At 53.3% G+C, this 23137-nt stretch overlaps 1 pseudogene; it reads right to left on the bottom strand.

The window, feature by feature from the left end:
• Positions 1–4800: 4800 nt before the first annotated feature.
• On the bottom strand, positions 4801–21623 carry LOC115642034 (annotated as a pseudogene).
• Positions 21624–23137: the final 1514 nt, after the last annotated feature.

Genomic DNA, 23137 nt, shown 5'->3' on the forward strand with positions numbered 1-23137 from the left:
GAGGGAGTGAAGTGTAGTGGTCAAAGGGCAGGAGACTAGGAGTCAAAAGATCCCTTCCTAGTTCTGCCACCAACTTCCTATACTCTTGACCGAGTCCCTTTCCCCTCTGGACCTCAGTTTCCCATCTGTGCCATGGAGTTAGCGACACAGGGTATGCGGGAGGACTAGCAAAGTGACAGTGCTGCAGAACCACCCTGGGGGCAGGGGGGATTTCCAGTGGAGACAGACCCAGGGCTGACCCCAAAAGCTTTTCCAGCACCTCCAAACTGAGGCACTGCACCCAAGCACAGGGCAGCAAATGAAGGCCCTTTGAACAGGGTCCCTGTTAGTACAACCCCCCGGGAACCAATCTGGGGCTGGGCTGGAAGACCATGCTGGAGCCTTGGGAAGAGGGAGACAGGCTAGCTCAGGAGGAGACCGACAAGGTTAGCGTCCCCCCACCCCCGAGCAGAGAGGAGTTGAACCTCCATTGTTCTTGGTCCTCTAGTTACCAGAGGACAGATTGGGGTGGGAGGGAAGAAGAGCACTCAGCTCCGCTCCCCAGGAGCAAAAGTAACCCCAGACCCTCAGCGGAGGCTGTTTTGCAAGGTGGCTCAATGATGGGGAAAAGAGATCCAGGGGGTGATTGCAGAGTAATCAGCCTAGGGCTGCAGAGGCCTTGACTGGCCACAAAGGGAAGCTCAGCTGGGGATTGGTTAGAGAGAGGGCCACGCGGGGACGATCCCACAACACCCCAACTTCCAGGCCTGCCCCTGAACTCACCGAATAGCCCCATCAAGGAGGGCTAATGCAGCCCCCAGCGCCTACCAAAGGGAGGCACATGTGCCTCTACATCCCTGCTGAATATGCCACTCAGGGTACCTGTTCCACACCCCTCAAGGAGACACTCAGGCTGTAGCGCTGCCACCAATCAGGAATTTCTAGGGCCTGATACCCTCTGGTCCCCCCAAAACCTTCCCAGGGGACCCCAAGACCCAGATTCCTTGAGTCTCACAACAAAGGGAAATAAACCATTCCCTCCCACCTCTTTACCTCCTCCCAGACCTTTCCTGCCTGGGTACGCTAGGAGATACCGTGATTCAATTCCTTGAAACACAACACAGAGATCAAGTTTCTCTCTCCCCTTCTCCCAGAGGCAATACAGATTCAAGCTGTGTGAATCTAACACAAAGAGGAAATTTATCCTTCCCTTCTCCCCACCAATTCCCTGGTATATACAGACTCACTTCCTTTGAGCCTTAACTAGGAGAGAAAAATCAAACAGGTCTTAAAAGCAAAACTTTTAATAAAAAAAGAAAAAAAGTAAAAGGTTTATCTCTGCACTTTAGATGGTAAAAAGTTACAGCGTCTTTCAACTTATAAACAATAGAAAGAAACTTTCTCCAGCAGAAACACAATTTAAGCTACTTCCAGCAAGTACACATCTGCAAATTGAAAAAAACAAATTAAAAGACTATGACCGCCTTTTCTTACTTACAATTCTGAATAGATAAGAGACTGTAGCAGGGAGATTGGCAGAAACCTGGTTGCACCTCTAGCCTCGTCCAGGACCCAGAGAGAACAAAGCCAAACCCAAAACCCACAAACAAAGGCTTCCCTCCACACGAGATTTGAAAGTATCTTGTCTCCTCATTGGTCCTCTGGTCAGGTTTTTGGGTCCCTGTTTGTTAACCCTTTACAGGTAAAAGAGACATTAACCCTTAACTATCTGTTTATGACACCCTCAGTACTCACCATGTTCCATATCTTCCTCACCCAGATGTGTAAGAATGCGTGGGGGAAGGCTTTGTGCACCCGTCCACTCCACCCCCGTGGACAGTCCAACCAAAAGGCTGTCATTACATTGAAATGTGCTTAATGGCCTTTTCCTTCCCTCCTATCCTCCTCCCAAACCACACCCGGGATACCTTGTTAATTCTCTGCCTCTTTTTATAATTACTTTTTAATAAAGAATATATGCTTTTTCAACAATAGTGACTTTATTTCCTTAAGCAAGCTGTAATCGAAGGGGGGAGGGTGAGTTGCTTACAGGGAAGGAGTCAATAAAGGGGTGTGGGTTCATGAAGGGGAAACAAACACAACAGTCACACCGTACCCTGGCCCGTGATGAAACTCGTTTTCAAGGCTTCTCTGATGCGCACCGCTTCCTGGTGAGCTCTTCTAATCGCCCTGGTGTCTGGCTGTGTGTAATCAGCGGCCAGGTGATTTGCCTCAGCCTCCCACCCCGCCATAAAGGTCTCCCCCTTACTCTCACAGAGATTGTGGAGCACACAGCAAGCAGCAATAACAAAGGGGACATTGGTTTGGTTGAGGTCTGAGCAAGTGAGTAATATGTGCCAGCGCACCTTTAAACAGCCAAATGCACATTCTACCACCATCCTGCACTTGCTCAGCCTGTAGTTGAACAGCTCCTGACCACTGTCCAGGCTGCCTGTGTATGGCTTCATGAGCCATGGCATCAAGGGGTAGGCTGGGTCACCCAGGATAACGATAGGCATTTCAACATCCCCAACTGTTATTTTCTGGTCTGGGAAGTAAGTCCCTTGCTGCAGCCATTTAAACAGAGTAGTGCTTCTGAAGACGTGAGCATCATGAACCCTTCCTGGCTATCCCAAGTGGATGTTGGTGAAACGTCCCTTGTGATCCACCAGTGCTTGCAGCACCACTGAAAAGTACACCTTGTGGTTTATGTACTGGGTGCCCTGGTGCTCCGTTGCCAAGATAGGGATATGGGTTCCATCTATCGCCCCCCCACAGCTAGGGAATCCCATTGCAGCAAAGTCATCCACTATGACCTGCACATTTCCCAGAGTCACAACCTTTCGTAGCAGCAGCTTAATGATTGCTTTGGCTACTTGCAACGCAGCAGCCCCCACAGTAGATTTTCCCACTCCAATTTGATTCTCGACTGACCAGTAGTTGTCTGGCGTTGCAAGCTTCCAGAGGGCTATTGTCACTCACTTCTCCACTGTGAGGGCTGCTCTCATCTTGGTATTATGGCATTTCAGGGCAGGGGAAAGCAAGTCACAAAGTTCAAAGAAAGTGCTCTTACGCATGCGAAAGTTTCGCAGCCACTGCGAATCGTCCCACACCTGCAAAACTATGCGGTCCCACCAGTCTGTGCTTGTTTCCCGGGCCCAAAATCGGCGTTGAATGGGTAGAACCTCCCTCATTACCAGCAGGAGCTCCAAAGCGCAGGGGCCCGCGGTTAAGGAGAATTAATTGTCCATGTCCTCATCACTCTCGTCGCCGCGCTGCCATAGCTGCCTCCTCCTCACCTGCCTTTGCAGTTCATGGTCCACCATAGACAGCACGAGAATGCGCGAGGTGTTTACAACGTCCACGATTGCGCTATTGATCTGGGCAGGGTCCATGCTTGCTGTGCTATGGCGTTTGCTCAGTTTACCCAGGAAAAAAGGCGCGAAATGGTTGTCTGCTGCTTTCATGAAGGGAGGGGTGAGGCTGTACCCAGAACCACCTGCGACAATGATTTTTTGCCCCATCAGGCACTGGGATCTCAACCCAGAATTCCAAGGGGCAGGGGAGACTGCGGGAACTATGGGATAGCTACGGAATAGCTACCCACAGTGCAACGCTCCGGAAATCGATGCTAGCCTCGGACCATGGACGCACACCGCCGAATTAATGTGCCTAGTGTGGCCCCGTGCGATCGACTTTATAATATCTGGTTTATAAAACTGGTTTATGTTAATTCGAAATTATCCCATAGTGTAGACATAGCCTTAGATTGAGATAAGCTAGGGATTAGTGGAGCACTTGGGGAACCAAGAGACCACTGTTCCAACAACTGCCACGGGTAGTAAGAAGGGGGGTCAGGCCGGCAGGGTCTTATATAGAACACCATATTGGCGCCACTCCAGGGGGCTCCCCAGCCAGCCCAACAGGTAGCTGCTAGGGAAAAAGTTTCAGACTTTTGTGCACGCGGCGCACGCACACACCTAACTGGAATTGATATGAGCAATCACTTGAAGAAAAACTGAGCGAAACCTTAAACTCCTTAATCCTTCCAGGAGGCAGGTACTAATCCCTTTTTTATGGGCAGGGAGCCATGACCTTGCCCACTGTTGCACAGGAAGTGGAAGAATTGAGAAGAGCACCAAGAGTCCTGACTCTCAGCCTCCGCCCCCTCTAACCACTAGACCCCATTCCTCTCTTAGAGCTGGGAACAGAACCCAGGAGTTCTGATTCTCAGTCCCCTGCTCTAACCACTACATCCCACTCTCCATCCCAGAGCCAGGAATCTTAACTCCCATTCCTTACTCTGACCACTACACTGCACTCTTGCTTATCACAATGCATCCAGTTCTCTTGCATCCGATGCAGCAGCAAGAGGTATTATTCGAATATCTGGGACAGGGATCAACCCAGGTAAACAGAAAGGAAAATGCACGAGAAGGTCGGACCACTTTGGACTGGTTAACAAAGCCATTCTCTGCGGAAGGGAAATCGGCACCTGATTCAAAGCCCACCAGGGCCCAGCACCAGTGCTCTAGGGACTTGTAATTTGAGATCAGAGTGATCTGGAAGAGAGATGAGTCTCCTAATCAGAGGGCAGACTGCTCTTTAAGAGACATGACAAGTTTTAGGTCCAACTTTTGTGATTACAGAAACCTAATGCACGCCAGCTTCTGGGTAGCAGTTTCATGCTTCACCTTAAAGCCTCTGCCTTTCAAACCAAGTTCAAGTTCTCGGTCCCCATCTTCAAGGCACTCCATGGCCTGCACCAAGAGGGATCTAAACAAGCGTATGACTTTGGCAGAAAGATAATGGCTGACAACTCTACTTTCTTGGTACCATGGCACCTACCACCATGGTGAAGTTCATCTGTGCAGGAGACAGTTTCCTCAGGATCTGGTTGTAGACTGTGGAACTACCTGCCACATGAACCAGGGACCATCCCAAATCCAGATGCCTTTCTTTGACCTACCAGAACCTCTAAAACAACAAGACACTCCACTTCTTCCAGGGAGAAGATGAGAGAACAAGCCACGTGACAGATGTGCAGTCACATCACTTAATGCACGACTGGAAGGCATTCAGATACTGGGGTGATAAGAGCAGAATAAGAACCTAGAGAGAACAGAATAGCCTTGTTTCTGAAATCCCCTTGCCGGATCAGGGCCAGGTCCGTAAGAAAAACAACTGTGTTGCACGAAGGCCGGGGTTACAAAACGCAACACCATTTCCCCTCTATTTGGGGGAAGGGGGCTAGTTTGACAAAACTTTAAAGCCTCTGCTCCTAAAACCAGTGTTGGGACCCCAGCTTTGGAAATAAACACCGGAGAAATCAGAAACAAAGTGAAATCGACCAATCTAATTTCACCACACCCCAGAGGCACACAGGGCATTAATGGTGAAGAGTATCAGAGGAGTAGCCGTGTTAGTCTGGATCTGTAAAAGCAGCAAAGAGTCCTCTGGCACCTTATAGACTAACAGACGTTTTGGAGCATGAGCTTTTGTGGGTGAATACCCACTTCGTCAGATGCAGCTCATGCTCCAAAACGTCTGTTAGTCTATAAGATGCCACAGGACTCTTTGCTGCTTTTAATGGTGAAAAGCAGATTAGACATTGACAGGACCGGTCAACTTGGAACGCAGCCAGAATTTAAAGACAGGCTCGTTCCTCCTGCCATTTGGAGTGTAACTGACAGGCAGGCGGTCAGGGCTCCTGAAGGAAAAGCTTCCCCAGCATCCAATACTAAATGCTTTAAAAATGGTCACTAAAAGGATCATTTCATCCACCACCAAAATGCAGCCACCTCTGGGGTGAACCAGGGCAGCTGTTTAAGGACATTGTACGACAGCAAAGAGAGATCCTGAAGCTACAGGCGAAAACTCAGGGAGGGAGAATGGCACCGGGGTTAACACTCACACAGATCCCGTCCCTGCGTGCCCCACACGCCAGCGACGACTGTCCGACAGGAACAAACGTGTTCACAGCTCCTCCAGGAGCCTGTTCCACTCCCCTCCTTCCTCCCTCTCAGCCCAGCACCAGCACCTGCCATCAGTGATTCAGATTTTAAGTCCTTTGAGGCCCGTTCCCCCAGGCCACTAGATGCAGGTTAGCAACCTGCCTCAGCCCCACTAGCTTTCTGCATTGGACGCCATTGCTGGCCATGGGCGGGTTTCCACTGGGATGACGCCTGACCAGGATAGGGGGAGGGGTGGGGCAAGCTGCAGGCACCATGTGAAAGAACTGTCTCTAGTGCAGCCCCGGGCCTTATTCCGATTCCAGCTACGTCCCGCCCATCTCATGCCCCCAGCTGCTCCAGATCCCCATCTCCTGCAGTGTAAACTCCATCTTCCCTGGGTGGAACCGAGAATCCACCTCCTCCCCCTCCCCCGCCCCATCCCTCCAGTGCCGGTGGCTGAAGGGTTAAACCCAGCTCTTCCCTGTCACTGGGGACCCCCTGTCTCTCTCTGGGGAGCACCAAGTTTGTTTCCAAAACAAACTTTTATTTCCTTTAATGAGCCCAGTGGGGAAAGAGGCCCAGGGGGCACGTGTTGGGGCTGGAGCCTAAGCAATCCAGGGCCAGCTCCTGACGCGAAGGATCTAATGAAGAACTAATACAACCAGGTCTAGTGCCTGTGGCTCACGTTACACCCAGCACCCTGCTAACGACTGCAGAGGCCAGTGCACGACCGTCCTGCCTCTGGCACGGGCTGGGGAAGAGAGCCGAGTACTGAGACCTTCACTGCAGTGACTGGGGTGGACAGGCCAGGTGGCTGTGGGAGCCAGGGATATGGAGCCCTGAACTCTGACATCCTCCTGCTTGATGGCCGACGGGGGCAGTGAGCTGCCAGGTTTTCACCTCCCATGGGGATTGGTTACAGTGATGTCAAGCCTATGATTTGATGGTGTTGACAGGTCCCCACCAGGCCCCGCTCCATTGAGCTAGGCGCTGTACAAACAAGCCACGCTCCCTGCCCCAGAGAGACCACAGGCTGCTAGTAGAAACTGGCATAGATAGGCAGTGCGGCCTAGCGGCTAGGATTCTAACCTTGGGCAAGTCACTGCCTCACTCCAGGCCTCAGTTTCCCCTCTCCACGCGGTCTATTTAGACTCCGCTCTTCAGGGTAAGGACTCTGACTAGGAGTATGTACAGCGCCCTGCACAATGGGGTCTTGAACTCAGTCAGGGCCTAAGAGCTACTGTAATGTAACCAGAGGCAGGTAGAGGTGAGGGTTCGGGTCTCAGAGGGTAAAACTCACAGATGGGTTAAGCAGATCTCAGAAGAGCCAACCACTGACCAGAACTGGCTTGTGCCTTGCGATTTCCCCTGAGCCACCACCCAGGAGGGCAGGGAAAATCTGGGTGACAGCAGAATTCACCTCCTGCCTCTAAGAGACATGGGTTAAATTGTGGCTCAGGTCGCAGAGCTAGTGCAAAGCCCAGCACAACCCACTGGTCTCTGCTGGGGAGAGGCCCTGGGCCCAAAATAGCAGGGGGACAGTGGGTGGGGAGGAAGGGGGCACGGCAGAGCTGAATGGGGGGGGGTCATTATCACCATGTGCCCGCCGGGAGCCATCAGCTTCCCTTTGCAGAAAGGAAGGAAGGGACGGACGCTGGCACTTTAACCATCAGGGATACTAAGGGAGGGGAGATGACCACATGCTCTGCCTGGGATCCCCTCCCCAAAGCCCCCCACCCTTACCATCCATGCTGTGCTTAGAAGGTCACAGCAGGCAGAGAGGGAGGTCTGGCCTGGCGCCTCGGGGGGGGAGCACTTTGTCCCAGGCAGCAGGGGGAAACAAGACCTCTGCTTTGACCCCAGCTTCTCCAGCGAGCCGAGGAGAGACCCGAGCAAGCACAGGGCTCAGTGCAGCTCCAGGGCGTGTCTGTGGCGCCACCTCTCCCTCGGCTGCATCGGAGGGGCCGGGTTTATGCTAGGCTGGAGAGCACCATCAGGCTGCCCGGATCCTCTGGTGACAGCTGCCTTCAAGCTCCCTTGGCGCAGGGGGTCTGTGCCCATTACCACCTACTGCTCCTGGATACAGCAGTGTCTGCCCCCAAGGTCAGCCTTGCCCCGGACTCCTGGGTTCCTGTTTGCTGCTAGAGGTGGATCTGCCAGTGCCGCCAAACCCACCTGCCTGGGGACAGAGGCAGCAACAAGGTGAGGGAAAAACCCCAAAGTGTCCCTTCACCATCCTGGTAAGTGGGGCAGCTGGTTCCAGAAAGCAGCGCCTGCCACCAGCCCTTCCATGGGTTCTGAGCTCTCAACGTGAGGACGCGCACCCAGGGAGGGAGTTGGGGAAGACAGGGACAGAGCCAATCATGTGGTGCAGTGCAAATAAAGCGAGACAACATTCAAGCAGCAATGCTCCAGGGGTCTATTTATACACAACAACTGCAGCTCCTTCCCTCCCCCCCTGCTGCTCTAACTGGGTTCTTACCCCATCACCCACAACCCCTTGGGGCATCTGGACACTGCCCTCATCCCAGCCTGGCAGGGGCCAGACTCAGAGAAAGGCACTAGGGGGTTACTGCACCTGCCTCTGAGCCAGCTGGGAGATAGGCGACTGGCATGTGCACAGTGGTGTACTGGGCAATCCAGCATGGCACTGCCCACAGCCCTGACTCTGCAAACCCTTATGCCACATGTGGACTTTACTCATGGGAGAAGCGTTACGCCCCTGTGTCCTTGCAGGATTGGAGCCCAAGTTCCTCACAGAAAATGGATATAAAACGTAAAAAGCTCAGATGGTGCTTTCACCAAATCAGTGGCACAGAGGCGCAGCTAGCGTGAATCGGCATGGCTGTATTGACTAGAAAACTGCATTCCACCAGCCAAGGATCTGGCCCCATTGATTCCAGTGGACCGAGGGTGATTTGCACCAGCCAGGGAGCTGGCCCTGTATCACCAATGCTTAACTTTGTTTTCTTAAGTACCACCAGGCCCAAGGGAGCAGCCAACTGTGGCCCAGCAGCCCTGGCCCCAGCCATCACCCAGGACTGCTGAGGGGAGCATCCAGCTTGTGCCCAGGTCACTGTTCGCTGCACAGAAATCCTAGCATGTTCTGCCTTAGGGGGGAAACTCCAACCTGTCCAAGCCTCATCCCAGCCCTTCTGCTTCTCAATTTCACCTTTTCTTTTTTGGCTGTCATGAGGAGGAATCCAGGAACACCTGTGCTCACAGTGCAGGTTAGCAAGGCAGCCCAGGAGTCATTTAAAGACTCTCCAGTTACTTACCTTTCTGAAACTGTTGTTCTTCGAGATGTGTTGCTCACACCTATTCCATTCTCCCCCACCTTCCCCTCTATCGGAGTAGCCTGCAAGAAGGAACTGAATGGGGGTCGGGCCGGCAGGGGCTTATATAGATTGTCATTTCAGCGCCACTCCAGGGGGCTCCCCAGCCAGCCCAACAGGTAGCTGCTAGGGGAAAAGTTTCTGACACCCATGCATGCGGCGCGTGCACACACCTAACTGGAATTGATATGAGCAATCACTCGAAGAACACCATTCATTTACTAGCAAATTTTGAGGAGCCGAGACCCATGACCCCTAGGGCTGGTGTTCCCTGAACCAGCCAGGCAGCACTACCAGTGGGACTTGCATCCAGGCAATGCAAAGGGAGAAGGGATCAGCTAACTGTTCTCAGCTTATGGCTAGAGAGGGGGTGAGGGGAAACAGCAATTAAGAGGGGATATGTAGGAGTGGGAAGATGAAGGAAGATGGGGGGACCCCAACAAAACCACTCCTGCAAATGCATCCAACACCTGGTTGGAGAGATCAGGGTGCAATACCCCAGGGCGATGGTCCTCAACCTTTTTTCATTTTCAGACCCCTAAACATTTTTGAATGGTGGTGCAGGTCCCTTTGGAAATTGTAGACAGCCTGAGGAACCCCAGGGGTCCGCAGACCACAGGTTGAGAACACTGCCTTAGGGTCCCCACAGCCCCATCCTGCCCCCTCCCCAGGAGGGGAGGCATGGGGCTAGAAAGAGACACCTCAGATGTGAATGGAGAGGGATGTCCTAAACCAGAGGTTTTCAAACTCAGGCCGCTGCTTATACAGGGAAAGCCCCTGGTGGGCTGGGCTGGTTTGTTTATCTGCTGCATCCGCAGGTCTGGCTCACAGCTCCCAGTGGCCGTGGTTCGCCACTCCAGGCCAATGGTAGCTGCTGGAAGTGGCACGGGCTGAGGGACATACTGGCCGCTGCTTCCCACAGCCCCCATTGGCTTGCATCAGGGAACGGTGGCTACTGGGAGCTGCGATCAGCGTGGACAAGGCAGGTAAACAAACCAGCTCCACCCACCGGGGGCTTTCCCTGAACAGTTTGAGAACCACTGTCCTAGACAGACCCCTCCAGACACACAATGAGGTGCTGTGGGTGGGGGTGCAGGCAGCAGCAAAGTGCAGCAGTGTGGGACATGGAGGGACAAGGCAGGGGTACACAGGTAGGAAAGAGGCTCTAGGGCAGGGGTAGGCGACCTATGGCACACATGCCGAAGGCAACATGCGAGCTGATTTTCAGTGGCACTCACACTGCCCAGGTCCTGGCCACTGGTCCGGGGGAGGTGGGTTCTGCATTTTAATTTAATTTTAAATGAAGCTTCTTAAACATTTTAAAAAACCTTATTTACTTAACATACAACAGTAGTTTTGTTATATATTATAGACTTATAGAAAGAGACCTTCTAAAGAAGTTAAAATGTATTACTGGCAGCACAAAACCTTAAATCAGAGTGAATAAATGAAGACTCAGCACAGCACTTCTGAAAGGTTGCTGACCCCAGGGCTATGGGCTTAAGGGGTGCGGGAGAAATGCAGCCAGGCCAGCACAGAGCTGCTGGATGTCCTAGGCTGAGGGGGGAAGGAGGGTCCTCACAACAGCCTGTCCGCTCCACACTCACCCTGCCCAATTCACCAGGCCTTTCTCCAGAATGGCTAAGCCCTGTTCCCCTCGGCCCGGGCACACTGCTCCCCCCGGCCCGGTACCGCCTAACACAGGGCAGGTCCCGTATTCATCCCCCCATCCCTCTCCCCGGGCCCTGTGCTCTCTCCATCCCTCCCAGGGCCCCCGATCCCCCCGCCAGGCCTCCCATGCCCTGCTCCCCCCCCCGGGGCCCCGATCCCCCCGCCAGGCCTCCCATGCCCTGCTCCCCCCCCCCCGGGGCCCCGATCCCCCCGCCAGGCCTCCCATGCCCTGCTCCCCCCCCCCGGGGCCCCGATCCCCCCGCCAGGCCTCCCATGCCCTGCCCCCCCCGGGGCCCCGGATCCCCCCGCCAGGCCTCCCATGCCCTGCTCCCCCCCCCGGGGCCCCGACCCCTGCGCCAGGCCCCGCGCTCCGGCACTCACCGCTCTCCAGCTCGCCGCCCTTCTTCTTGGCCGTCGCCGCGCCGGCCGCAGGAGGCTCAACTGGAGCCGCCGAGACCGGTATCGCCTCCCGTCCCGGGCGGCAGGAGCTGTTCCTCAACCTCTGGCCCCCGGGCCCGCCCCGCGCACCACTGGCCGCCGGTGGGAGCTCGCACCTTCCCCGGCCCCGTCTCCGCCCCTTCCCTGCCCCATTGGTTCCCTCCCCAAATCCCCGCCTTGGCCCAGCCTCTTCCAACACACACTCATAGACTCTAGGACTGGAAGGGACCTCGAGAGGTCATCGAGTCCAGTCCCCTGCCCTCATGGCAGGACCAAATACTGTCTAGACCATCCCCGATAGACATTTATTTAACCTACTCTTAAATATCTCCAGCGGTGGAGATTCCACAACTTCCCTAGGCAATCTATTCCAGTGTTTAACTACCCTGACAGTTAGGAACTTTTTCCTAATGTCCAACCTAAATCTCCCTTGCTGCAGTTTAAGCCCATTGCTTCTTGTTCTATCATTGGAGGCTAAGGTGAACAAGTTTTCTCCCTCCTCCTGATGACACCCTTTTAGATACCCTTTTAGATACACCGCCTTCCTCCTCCCCCTCCCTCCTTCCCAGCGCTTGCGGCGTCGAACAGAGCACAGGGGGCGGGTGGGAATGGAGCGACAGGTGTAGGGGGAGGTGGGGATGGATAGGGTCAGTGGGGTGTGGGGGGAGGGATGAACTGAGGGCTGCGGATGGAGGGATGGGAAAGGTAGAGGGATGCATAAATGGAGCTTCCACCTGGGAGGGGAGGGGGAGGTTGGGGACGGGTCAACATTTGTAACCACCACACACACTCCTCCGTCTTCCAGGGGTGCACTGTCAGGCCCGAACTTTATAATCAGGTAAAGATCAGCCCCTCTCCCCCCACTATCCAGTCAAAACCCTCACACTTTGCAATCATGGAAGCGGGAGCGCATGACCCCGATTAGGAATCCAGAATCAGGACCCCCAGCACTCTTAAGGGATACAGGATCGGGCCCCTTAACAACCAGGTGAGGGATGCAGAATCAGCACCTCCTCAAGCCCCCTTTTATCCAGCCAGAACTCCCTCCTCTCACTTTGCAATCAGGGAAGGGCAGGGGGTCATGAGCCCCTTGGATCCCCATAAGGGCCCCCACTTGCATCATCAGTAGGGTTTTAATCAGGACCTTCAGCATAGCCCTCTCCCACAGCAGTAGGTGGTTGTTATCCTCAAGGGGTGGGGAGAGGAGTCAGGACCATGCTTTTACCACCATGTTACACAGGTGACTGAGGGTTCCCTACTTTAAACCAATGCTGGGTGAGCATATCTCCCCCTTGTGGTTGGACCCAGTCACAACACCCTGCTACAGTAACCAAGGTGCTCCTAGAGGCCTGGGCACTGACGATCACAGGTTCAGTTCCTGCTGATGGAGGCTGCACGCATGTGGAAGTTACCCAGGCTCTCCTCTGCCTACAGCCACCCACCACTGCCCTCCTACCTTCCTCTGGTAGATAGCAATCCAGTTGGTGGTAGCAAACCACTTGTGATTCTTGATGTCATTGACCTCGTTATTGAGGTTGCCAAAGCATTTGGTGAGGTCCATCTGCAGCAGGTTCCAGAGCAGGTCCTTCAGGTCTGAGCTGAAGTGAGATGGGAACCGGACCTGGGGTAGGGGGGAGAGACAGAGCTCTGGCTTTTACCTGCCCTGCCTTCATGGCTAGATTAATCAATACACCTAATAATGTACAGCACCTAGCACAAAGGGGTCCTGGCCTATGCCTGGGCGCTTATGCACTACTTTAATATACCTAGTAATATACAGTCCCTAGCACGGGGTCCTGGGCTATCCCTGGGGTGCCTAGACACTACCATAATACACTTAATATGTACATCACCCAGCACAATAGGGTCCTGATCCATGACTGGGACTTCTGGCACTAGCGTAATACACCTAATAATAAATAACAAGCCCTCTAAAAACACTACAGGACAATGAGCGGGTGAGAAGTGGAGGCGCTACTGAGGACTGACAGGAGCTGAAATGGTTAATTAGCAGCTGCCTCCCAGCTCTTATTGAGCATTTTTCCTCCCCAGATCTCAAATCAGGGCTGTCGCATCATGATCATCATTTTACATAACAGGAAACGTAGACACAGGGAGACGTGACTTGCCCAAGCATGCTGGTAGGAGAACTGGGAACAGAACCCAGGCCTGTTGAGTTCCCCACTAGGTTTAAAGCTGACCGTGTCCGACATGAGTGCTTGGAGACCTTTGGCAAGAAGGTGCTGGGTTGGGCAGAGGAATATTACGGGCTCTTGGTTACTATGGCGATGAGTGCTCTACCAGTGCCTGGAGATGACTGATGTGTTTAAGGAATGTTTAGTCTTGCAACAAAGCAGGGTTGTGGAGGGTTTTGCAACTCACAACAGTGTATACGAAAACCAAAGGCACCTGTTCCAGGAGTCCTCATGAGAGTTACAGGAAGCACAATGTTGGTGGGGTAGGGGATGGAGTCCATGCATTGGAGAACAGGGGTACGTGGCAATGGAGGGTCTATGTGTTGGGGTGCAGGGGGAATGGGGTACATGAGAGGGAGGATGCCCACATGTTGGGGATTGGGGGAGCATGGGAGGGCATGAGCATGTCAGGGGCGCAGCGTGTGACTCTGATCAGTCGCTGAGACTTGGCACCCCCCTTTAGCTGGAGAAAACCCTTTCCCCCAAAAAATAATCACACAAGTGTCCCCTCCCCCAGCCCAAATACCTTGCCAGAAATGATCTTCTCGTAGATCTGACTGGGCTGGTCCGCAAAGAACGGGGAGTAACCAGCCGCCATCTCGTAGATGAGGACGCCCAGGGCCCACCAGTCCACAGCCTTGTTATAACCCTGCCCGTGGAAAGCAGGCCCCAGGATTACGCACCGAACGTTTGGGGGATGGGGAAAGGTCAGGACGATCTGAACAGCGTAGAACCAGGCATGAGTTCACTGCAATGAGGAGGGAGGAGAACGTGGCATCCCGGGCCAGATCTGCCCTCTCTCAGCCAGCCCAGCACCCTCAGCCCCCTGCCACCCCCACCTTCACCTTCCTTATAGATCCCTGACTCCATCTACCCTGGCAACCCCAGGCAAGATGCTCCAACTCTTCTAGGCCTGCTGGCCCCATGTGCCCTAGCCAGACCACTAGCCCTAGCACACACATCCCATCCATCATTGTTAGACCCCTGACTCCATCCAGCCTGGCTAACCCAGGACAAGCCCCTCCCAGACCAGCATCTGTCCCCTAGCCCCAACACACACACTCATGGATCCCCAGCTCCATCCAGTCTGGCCCCATCTAGCCCTGGCATCCCTGGCCACTGACTGTGGCTAGTGCTGGCAGAAGACCTCAGCAGCCCTCCCCATGGGGAATCCCTTCCTGACCAGCCCAGCTGGGGATCAGGTCATGCCCTGCAGTATGAGGAGCAAAGCCAGCGTCGATGCAGATGCTGCTAGTTGATAAAAGGTCTATTTCTCCTGAACTATATCCCAAATTTACAGTGGAAACTGTGGCTCAGAGTGATTTTCCCCCCTTCCCACAAGGAGTGAATAGCAGAGGCAGGAATAGGACGCAGGAGTCCCGATTCCCAGTCCCTCTGCTCTAAGTGCTAGATCCCACTGCCCTGCCTGAGCCAGGGAGACAACACAGAAGTCTAACCACCACCTAGCTCTGTCCCCAACATCGGCTCCCATGGCAACGCTCACCCAAACCTCCTGATCCACCGTAGGTGGGAGAACATCTTCCCGCCCGGGATGTATTCCATCACCATGTACAGATTGGAGTTATCCTACAAGGAAATGCAGCAGCAACAGAGTGCAAGCAGGGCCCCCATCAGCGCCTGCAACACCAGGATGAAACTGCTCCCCGCACCCCTACTCTGTTATTAGCCCCATCCCTTTCAGGATGGTAACCCCACACATCTCCAGAGAACCTGATGCACTGGCCTGGCTTCCACATAGCACACAATGCAGTGCACCTGCTGTCTGGAAGATAATAGCCTACTACTGCCGCCAGCTGCTGCTTTTACTCCTTTAGCTCAAGGGCCAGAGGGGCTGCGCTGTGGTGCCGAAGGTCCCAGGCACACACCTGCAATAGTGGGAGTTGCTGCACAGACACGGCTGGAGAACAGACTCACTAATGAGAGGGCACAAGCTTTATTTGCTTGGAGTATTTAGTGCTAGAGACCTAGAAGATCCAACACCTCCCCACATCTCTGGTCTAGGGGCAGGGACAGGTAGGCCCAAGAGGGATTTCCCAGCTGCGATGTCTACGATCAAAGGGGAAAACAACCTGCCGCCAGGTCGGACACCCCAAAGGAGCAGAAGCAGGAAGTGTGAAATTGACCAGGCTGGCTTCATCCTCCCTCGCAGCTGCAAAGTCAAAGAGCAGCCTCCAAACTAACTGTGCTGAACCCAACAAAGCCATTCCACTAGGGAGACCCTACTCAGCTCAGTGGTGAGAACATGAGCACTAAGCACCCACACACATGCCAGTGGAGACCACTGGCCCTGCCCTTGAGCCCAGGGTCAATTTCCAGCTAGCCCTGGAGAGAGGGTCCAGGCGGGGCAAGGGCTGAGCACCCCATGCTGTACGGTCGGAGGCCTCTTTCTGCAGCCAGATTAGGAGAGCAGGAGTCAAGAAGCAGAACGTCACATCCTCACATTCCATCTAAATGATATCAGAACAGGGTAATACCGGGCTGGTAAAAAGGCTCCTGCCCTAATAGTGCCCAGCATCACCCGGCACAGAAACAGATCTTAGGATGCTCCAAGGAATCACTTAGCAGCAGTGTGGGTGTGAAATTTCTACTTCTTGATTGTTTTCCCTTGCTGGTCCCCACTTCTCTATTGTTTATCTGTCTGGGTCTTTGATTGTTTCTGTTACATAACTAATTCTGCCAGGTGCACATCAACACAGGTTATGGTGTACGATGGGGTGTACGACTGTTTCACACTCTGCTCCGATTGGTCAGGGAATTATTTTGTAACACATCTGTACAATGATTGGCTCAGGTAGAGCTAAGCTGGACTCAAGTTTCACTACATAAACTGGGGTTCAAAAGGAAGTTCTGGGGGACCAGCTCCAGGGCACAACCCAGCGTCAGCACTGCCAGACCCCAGCACCCTGCCAATGACTCCAGCTTCTGCACGGTGTCCCAGGACGACCTGATCCTGATCCTGACTGGCCAGCAGGGAAAGTTCGTCTGTCTCATTGGCAGTGATGGGCATTGTGTGAGCAGCGTGTGTATTCTGTTCTGGTAACTGTGATGAAGTGGGTGAGTTTCTTGGTTTTTTCAATGGTTTGCATGGAGAGGGGGTGGGACACAGTTTCCCTCGGGGTTACTGGTTTAACAAGGTGAGGGGAGAGGGAGTTTGTTGTTACAGAGGACTGGGGATGGAACTTGGGACCCCGGCCAATGGCCTGGAAAGTGGATACCCGAGCGACTGGTGACCTGGGCCTCACAGCTCGGGGGTCACAGCTGGTTCTGGCCAGTGGGAGGACAATGGGCTGGGAAGAGAGGACCCCAGTGACCTGAACAGGTGGTTCCAGCCGGAGGCCAGAAGAGAGGAGAGGTGGCCCAGGCGACCCTGTTTACCTGGAGAGAAGACACCAGACAGAGGCGAGGCTTGGGGGAAGTGATATCGGATGCCCAGCTGGGAAGCAGGGGGGCTCTGGGCTGGAGGGAGAGAGCAGGCAGAGCCCACCTGGATGCAGGCAAGACTTGGATGTGCTGTGCTGAGGGAGCCCAGGCCTGAGAGCCATGAGAGTTTCCTAGGCTATATTCAGACGCTCAATAAACCCTCCTGTTTTACGCTGGCTGAGAGTCACTCTGGTCTAGAGAACAGGGTTGCATTATTCCCTCTGGGAGTGGAGGCCCTGGGGGGTCCAGAGCGAGTGGATTCCCTGAGGGGGCCAATGGCGAGAGACAGGTGTGCAAGGGTCAGAGAGGTGCAGTTCCAGGAGGCGAAGGGGCTTAACCCCCAAGAGAAAGTGGACCTCTGAGAAGGGCTGTCACACTGAAGGGGGTTCCGCCCAGGGACTGCATGGGGCCAAGAGTGGGCATGACCTGTGAGTCCATGACAGTAACTGTTAATAAACAGAGGTTAAGGATATTTCTGTGTGAGGCTCTTTCACTGGGAAATCTGGACAAATTGGAGAAATGGTCTGGGGTAAACACGATGAAGTTTAACAAAGACAAATGCAAAGTGCTGCACTTAGGAAGGAAAAATCAGTTTCACACATACAAAATGGGAAGAGACTGTCTAGGAAGGAGTATGGAAGAAAGAGATCTAGGGGTTATAGTGGACCACAAGCTAAATATGAGTCAACAGTGTGATCCTGTTGCAAAAAAAGCAAACGTGATTCTGGGATGCATTAACAGGTGTATTGTGAGCAAGACATGAGAAGTCATTCTTCTGCTCTACTCTGCGCTGGTTAGGCCTCAGCTGGAGTATTGTGTCCAGTTCTGGACACCACATTTCAAGAAAGATGTGGAGAAATTGGAGAGGGTCCAGAGAAGAGCACCAAGAATGATTAAAGATCTTGAGAACATGACCTATGAAGGAAGGCTGAAAGAACTGGGTTTGTTTAGTTTGGAAAAAAGAAGACTGAGAGGGGACATGATAGCAGTTTTCAGGTATCTAAAAGGGTGTCATAAGGAGGAGGGAGAAAACTTGTTCACCTTAGCCTCCAATGATAGAACAAGAAGCAATGGGCATAAACTGCAACAAGGGAGGTTTAGGTTGGACATTAGGAAAAAGTTCCTAACTGTCAAGGTGGTTAAACACTGGAATAAATTGCCTAGGGAAGTTGTGGAATCTCCATCTCTGGAGATATTTAAGAGTAGGTTAGATAAATGTCTATCAGGGATGGTCTAGACAGAATTTAGTCCTGCCATGAGAGCAGGGGACTGGACTCGATGACCTCTGGAGGTCCCTTCCAGTCCTAGAATCTATGACTCTATGAACCTATGAAAAGATCCTGCAAACCCGCAGACTGTGAGGCGACACCCTCAGTCCATTAAGGGTGAGGCTAGGTGCCTAAATTAAGAGGGTTACGCCTTGAGCCCCAGGAGCAGGGTAAAGATGGGTGCCCTAGAGCGTAAGGGGAACGAAGCCTGAACCCTGCTGTCTGTAAGGGAATGAAGGGAGCTCTGGCCATCCTTGGTCTCCTTTCTCAGGCATTTCTGGTCTGCGTGACATGGGCCTTCCTGACCCTCTACCAACTAAACAGGCCCCAACACCTTACCTTGATGGGGCCCAGTCAGCACATACCAGGCCAGACTCCTAGCTCAGCAGGGTATATCCAGATCAGTTGCATTGATTTCAACAAAGTTCTCCCACATTTACACCCATGGATTCAGGTATTTATTTTACGCTGTCATAGGAAAATCGATTGGCTCAGCAAGCCAGCCTGCTGTGTCATCCGAGAGCTACATGGCCCGGAGCAGAGATGATATTTCCATTGTAGCAGTTTCTGCAGACAAGGGGCCAGAGATCAAAGCTATTGAACCCTAGAAAGATGAGGGGTCCCAAGAAAACGACTCTGCCAGCACTGCCTGCCGCTAACACGCCCATCACCCTAGCCTCCGGGCTCCCGCAGGGGCTGTGATTTATCCTGCAGCCTTCTCTGAGCTGGCTACAAAACCCACTAACCTCAGGCTGACAGATGAGGAGACAGGTCTCCCTTCAGAGCCAGCCCCTCTTTAATCAGGCCAGCCACAGGGGATGCTGTGGAGCTCGAAGGCACAGCTATCTTTGCTCTCCCACCTACACCAGGGCTGGCTCTGGCTTTTTTGCTGCCCCAAGCAAAAATAAAATAAAATAAAATAAAATAAAATTTGTGGGTGCTGGAGCAGCGAAGCAAAAAAAAAAGAAAACCACCTGTGGGGCAGCTGGAGTGGCAAAGCCCAAAGCCTTCTGAGCTACTCCCAAATTTGCAGCATATCTCATTAACACCATGCAGCACAATCTCATAATTTCATACACTTTAATGATATACATATTGTGACAGAACAGCGGGTTTCAGCAAATCATAACCTTTCCCATGATACCTTACATGGCCTGTTTTATATGAAATATAAAGAATATATACAAATGATGAATATGGGGCTTACAGAGCACAGCACGCCACTCCCCCAAGGTATAGAGCAGTGGCTCTCAAACTTTTTTACTGGTCAAGTACTCCTGTTCTTTTTTTAAAAAGGGGGAATGATCCAAACTGATTTTTCTTAGCTCCAAACCTGATCCCAGACATCACGCCACGAACGTTTGTTCTCAGAATATGAGACGCAGACTGTGCCCTTCCACCCCTTCAGCACAGCTTTAGTTTTAAATAGGAAACAAATCAAGGGGATTGTGAGAGTCGGAGCAGGGTGGGAGAAGACACAGCCCAGGGCCGAGCTGGCAAGCAAAGGACACCTACCTTGAAAGAATACTCTAGCTTGATGAGTAATGGAAAGTTGATGGCCTGGAGGATGCGTTTCTCATTGAGGGTGTGCTCAATTTGTTTGAGCTTCACTACCTGGGAGAGAAAAGGAAATAGCAACATCAGATCTTCCTCTGCTGGCGCAGCACCCCCTGCGCCTCCCACGCACTCCCCTCTCCTGCATCCCCACGCAGGATTCAGCTCAAATCCCTCCCCCGCACTGGGGATTCAACACCCCCGGCCAGATCTCCATGGCAGCCCCCAGCATCTCACCTTCTGTTTATCCAGGATCTTCATGGCATAGTGATTCCCAGTCTCTCTGTGTTTCACCAGCATCGGCCTCCCAGATAAGCCTGTGCCCAGGATCTTGATTCGATCAAACTGATCCAAACTGGCCGTGTTCTGGAAGGGGGAAAACAAACCTGATGGGGGGCCAGAATGGTCCTGGGGGCATCATGAAGGAACCTGCCTAGGACAGTAGGATTTGCACTCAAGACTGGAGGGGTCTTTAATGATCATGAGGGTGTCAGAGCTTCGGTTTTTATAGCTCACCAGAAAGGCAGCCCCTCCAGGGTCAGCACTGACTGATGGGAGAGCACTCCCTATTGAGCCCCCCACTCCCTGCAGCACCACGCCCCCTAGCACTGCATTGTGGTTGTTATAGAGAACATTGATATGAAGAATTGGTCCTGTCAACATTGGTTCTCCACTTGGGAGGTACTCCCTTCTCTTCCTGTGTCATTATATAATGCCTGCATCTGTAACTTTCACTCCATGCATCTGAAGAAGTAAGGTTTTTTGCCCATGAAAGCTTATGCCCAAATACATCTGTTAGTCTTTAAGGTGCCACCGGACTCCTTGTTGTTTTTGTGGATACAGACTAACACGGTCATTCCCTGATAATTGATATAAAGAAGTAGATGTCACATTTCACCACCAGAGGGAGCCAAAGGAATCCTCTACATTTTGAATGAGACACAGACTCAAAATCCAGTTCCAGACTGGCAATCCGCCCTGCTTCATTCAGTAGGGGCTGGTGGGTTAGAGGCTGGGGAGAGGCTGGGAGTCAGGACTCCTGGGTTCTAGCCCTCAGTCTGTGAGGAGAGGGAGTGAAGTGGTCAGAGGGCAGGAGACTAGGAGTCAAAAGATCACTTCCTAGTTCCACTACCAACTTCTTATACCCTTGACCAAGTCCCTTTTCCCTCTGGGCCTCAGTTTCCTCACCTGTGCCATGGAGTTAATGACACAGGGTGTGCGGGAGGACTAGCAAAGTGACAGTGCTGCAGAACCACCCTGGCCAGGATTTCCAGTGGGGACAGACCCAGGGCTGACCCCAAAAGCTATGCCAGCACCTACAAACTGAGGCAGTGCGCTTATGCGCAGGCAGCAAATGGAGGCTCTTTAAACAGGGTCCCCATTAACACAACCTCCCGGGACCAATTTGGGGCTGGGCTGGACGACCATGCTGGAGCCTTGGGAGAAGGATGGGGGAGGGGGAGACAGGCTGGATCAGGAGGAGTCCCACATAGTTAATGTTCCCCTCCTCCAGCAGAGAGGAGTTGAATCTCCATTATTCTTGGCCCTCCAGTTACCAGAGGAAGAAGAGCACTCAGTCCTGCCCCCCAGGAGCAAAAGTAACCCCAGACCCTCAGCGGAGGCTGTTTGGCAAGGTGGGGAAAGAGATCCGGGGGGTTATTGCAGAATCCTTGATTGTGGGGTGGGGGTGTGGGGGAGAAGGTGATCTGGGTTGGGGGCACAGTTCCTGGGAGGGTTCTCCCATTTCTTGAGGAAGTCTTCTTTGGCTTTGGCTAGGACCTCCTCCATTGTAAGGGAAACAGAAAGGGAGCAGCATGAGGAGTCAGGAGCGGTGTGGCACCCAGTCTGGTGGACAGAGCTCCACTTTCAGGTCCCCCACCCACACACACCCCCCCCCGCTCAGCAAAGAGGCATGCAGTCAAAAAAGGAGACGGGATTTTAAGCCTATCAGCAGGATGGTGGTGCCTGATGGGCCGCAAAGGACAGCTTAGCTGGGGATTGGCTAGAGAGAGGTCCACGCCGGGGCGCTCCCACAACACCCCCACCCCCGCTGGACACACTGAACAGCCCCATCAGGGAAGGCTAATGCAGCTCCCAGCACCTACCAAAGGGGCACACTTGTGCCTCTACCCTCCCGCTGAACATGCCACTCGGGGGTCTCTGTTCCATGCCCCACAACACACAACCTGCACCCCACAAGGAGACACTCATACAACCCTTCAGTCAAATGACATTAAGAGACATGGATCACGTTGCCCTAATGGGAGGATACTGGATCTGCTACTGCTGCCAGCAAAATGGGTGAAGGAGGTGGAGATTCCCCCTTAGCTCAAAGGGCAGAGGCCTGTGTGTAGCCTTCTCTCAACCATGCAGGTAGCACACACCAATGACACCAACAGCCCACAAGGGGGTTCTCCGCACACACTCACACAGCTGCAGAAAGCAGCCGTAAAAGTTGCAAACCCCAGCTGGGCTTTGCCCACAAAAGGGTTAAAACGAGCAGCCGCAGCCTCCACAGCAGCAGCCTGGGAAGAGCAAGTGCCCTGCTCTCTGGCACCCAACCAGGTGATCCTTCCTTTGCCAGCCGGGCTCCCTGTCCTTGCTGCCAAATCCCAGAACCATGGAAGGGGGGAGGGGAACTGGAGCAATCTGCAGCATCTGGAGGGATATTTGGTACTAAAAGCCCCTTGTATCTTTGCTGCCTCCTGGTGCTCCCGACAGGGACAAGTCCCACAGCTCTTAATAGCGCAAGAGATGCCCACGGGATTTGAATGGCTGCAGCAGCGAGGCCAAGCACAGAGCAGCAGCAGGGGTGGCTTTGAACCCAGAGCTCACCCCTCCCCCCATCATCACAGGCAAGTCTCCCCCACACCAGAGGTGTATAAAGTTAATTGCCACCCCTGGGGATCACTGGTGCTCATATGCCAGGAAGGGGACAAGCTAAAAGCCTAGATCCAGATCTGGGTGCTGCAGTTCTTGGGGTCACGGATGAACAACCCAGGAGTCAGCTCCCTGATGCCCCACTCTCACCACTACAACCCACGCCCTCCCCAGAGCTGGGGAGAGAACCCCAGGGCCCTAGCTCCCAGCCCCCCACTTTAATCACTAAATAGCAACCCTTCTGTGGAAACCCAGCACCACTGTGCTCCAGTCCCATCCCTGCCCTAAAGAAAGGGCTGAGAAATAGGCCAGGCGAGGGCCTGAAATGCACCAGCGAAGCAGGACAATATCCTACAGATGTGACTGATTCACTGCTGGAGGGAAGGAGACCAAGATTACAGGGATTCCCCTGCTCCCACAGG

This window comes from Gopherus evgoodei, unplaced genomic scaffold (genome assembly GCF_007399415.2).
Source record: "Gopherus evgoodei ecotype Sinaloan lineage unplaced genomic scaffold, rGopEvg1_v1.p scaffold_37_arrow_ctg1, whole genome shotgun sequence".
Taxonomy (NCBI): Eukaryota; Metazoa; Chordata; order Testudines; family Testudinidae; genus Gopherus; species Gopherus evgoodei.